Source organism: Equus asinus, chromosome 22, assembly GCF_041296235.1.
Source record: "Equus asinus isolate D_3611 breed Donkey chromosome 22, EquAss-T2T_v2, whole genome shotgun sequence".
Taxonomy (NCBI): domain Eukaryota; kingdom Metazoa; phylum Chordata; class Mammalia; order Perissodactyla; family Equidae; genus Equus; species Equus asinus.
The window spans coordinates 41,882,042-41,884,934 of NC_091811.1; the positions used below are offsets into that span (position 1 = coordinate 41,882,042).

The following is a 2,893-nucleotide window of genomic DNA, read 5'->3' on the forward strand; positions in this document are numbered from 1 at the left end:
ATCAGTTTTCTTAAAAATTTGTCAGACAAATGTTTTTATTTTCTATAGTTAATATTATCAATGACCTATTTTATTGAATGATTACATATCAAAGACTCTCAAAGATTTACAGGAAGGTTTTTTTTGTTTAATCAAGTGCAGCAAGCGCACTTTCTATAGCAATAAAGTAAATGGTTGAAGTTTGGACTCTTCTATTTTATACTTGCAGTAATTCATTGATTTAGTAGCAAATATTGTGATGATTTAGAATTTTCTTTATTAGTAGGTCAATGTAAAACCTAGAAGAACATTAATAAAAAAGACAAAATGCAGTTATAAGGTCTTCTTATAATAATAGTCATTAGTCCAGTTTAGACTAACAATTATTTTATGCTTGGGACAACTATAGCATCTAGAAAAACCTTCTGAGACACAAATAAAAGATGTCATGTAACATTTACTATTCTTCAAAAATTTCATATGTGAAGTAATTGACATATTACCTTCCTGCAGTACTGAAAAAAAGAAAATAGTAGCAGTCTCAAGAAGACCTATTTTATATCAAGTGTAACACTTCTGGATGTAAACGATTCATCCTACACATAGCGTTTAAAGTTGCTAAAAGAGAAAGGCAGTTATTTGGACTAAGGTCTTAGTGCTCCCATTTTCACAACGTGCTTTCAGATTTATCCTTACACATTAACAATATCTCCCAAAGCAGAGATTTAATTATACTTTCCAAACACAGAAATAAATTTGCAAGCATATCTAAAACTATCATAAATAATTAAAATTAAATTTTATCCTTCAAAATAAATGAAGGAAGCAAATTTGTGTTGCTGTGTCTTGATTTAGTAACATGGAATTTTTTAATCACTCATTTGCTAATCAAAGAAATATTATACTCTTTTATGGGATATCCTTGGGTTCTAGTTTATTTCCTTATTTTAATAAGACAGGGTACATTTTTCATGAAATGTGATTTAAAATGGCATTACAATCAACAGATATTTATCAACTATTTACTGGGAGCATATCAAGCACAAGACTCATTACTCAAGCTTTACCATACTGCTTTCTAGACTGAATTAGCATCAGAATCTTGGGTGAATGTCATTGCACAGAGTTGGGCAAATGACTTAATGATGTTTCCTAGGACCCAATCTATTCCCATCTCCTCAAGTAGTCCCTGATGATTTTATTTATTTATTTTTTTGCCTAGGTACAGAGTGCTTTATTGAGGGTACACGATAAGGAGGGCCCCCTAAGTCCCTCCACTTCTTCAATTGGTCTGGGTTGGAAACTGTGTCAAGGATGGGAAATTCTCAGTGTGGTGGGGGATCAAGTTAAGGCAAAGTCTTCCTAACAGCTGAGGGCCTCTCTCTTTCTCCCTTGCTCTCGCTGCAGCTGGTGATCCAGGGAACTCTAACTTCTGGAGGCCGTTTGGACCATAAGGTCCACCACCCTGTTGCTCTAGCCAAATTCACCGTCATTCCAAGAAAAGAGCTTGACAAAGCGGTTGTTGAGGGCAATTTCAGCCCCAGTATCAAAGACAGAAGAGTGAGTGCCACTCTTAAAGTCACAGGAGACAATTCAGTCCTCAGTATAACCCAGGATGCCCTTCAGGTGGTCCTCCAATGCATGCTTCACCACCTTCTTGATGTTATTGTATTTGGCAGCTTTCTCCAAACTGCAGACCAGATCCACAACTGATGCATTGGAGGTGGGGAAACAGAAGGCCACTCCAGTGAGCTTCCCATTTAGCTCAGGGATGACCTTGCCCACAACCTTGGCAGTGCCAGTAGAAGCAGGGTAGCCCCATGGCCATCACACCACAGCTTCCCAGAGGGACCATCCACGGTCTTCTGGGTGGCAGTGATGGCATGGACTATGGTCACGAATCCCTCTATCATGCCAAAGTTGTCATGGATGACCTTGGCCAAGGGGGCCAAGCAGTTGGTAGTGGAGGAGGCACTGCTGACAACCTTGAGGGAGTTGTCATACTTCTCATAGTTCATGCCCATCACAAACACGGGGCATCAGCAGAAGAGGCAGAGATGATGACCCTTTTGGCTCCACCCTTCAAGTGGGCCCCAGCCTTCTCCAAGCTAGTGAAGACACCAGTGGATTCAACAATATATTCAGCACCAGCATCACCCCATTTGATATTGGCAGGATCTCACTCCTTGAAGATGGAGACAAGCTTTCCATTGATGACAGGCTTCCAGTTCTCAACTTTGACTGTGCCATTGAACTTGCCATGAGTGGAATCATTCTGGAACATGTAGACTATGTAGTTGAGGCTAATGAAGGAGTCGTTGATGGTGACAATATCGACTTTGCCAGTTAAAAGCAGCCCTGGTGACCAAGTGCCCAAAACAGCAAAATGCATTTACTTCAGCCTTCACCATCATATCTCAGGGAAGTGGCTTGCACTGCACAAGAAGATGCAGCTGCTTGTCAAACAGGGAGGAGCAAAGAGCCCCAGCGACTTTAATTACTTTTCTCCTTCCAAACAGACATAAGTGATATTAAATCCTATGATATCTCCCAGCTCTTTTTTATTTATTCATTGGTTAAATAATTATGGAGGGCTACTGTGTGTTTGACACCATGTAAGACACAGAACATGTGACCTGCTGTCAAGTGTTTACACTATAAATAGTTTTTCACTGATAAATAATTTTAGCAACATGATAAATGCACTATCTTAGGTAGATTTACAGCAGTAACAACCCCAAACAACGTTTATTTCTCATTCACATTATATGTAGACAGCTGTGGGTTGGCTGCTGTGACTCGACTCTATGTGTATTCCCATTCCAGAATCCAGGCTTAAGAAACAGTCCCTGCGTAGAACCTGACATTCTCATGGCAGAGGGAAAAGAGCGAGAGTTAGCTGGGCAGTAGCTTT

The 2,893-nt window shown here is 39.8% G+C and overlaps 1 pseudogene; it reads right to left on the reverse strand.

Moving 5' to 3' along the window:
- Nucleotides 1–1,404: 1,404 nt before the first annotated feature.
- Nucleotides 1,405–2,390, reverse strand: LOC106833453 (glyceraldehyde-3-phosphate dehydrogenase-like; annotated as a pseudogene).
- Nucleotides 2,391–2,893: the final 503 nt, after the last annotated feature.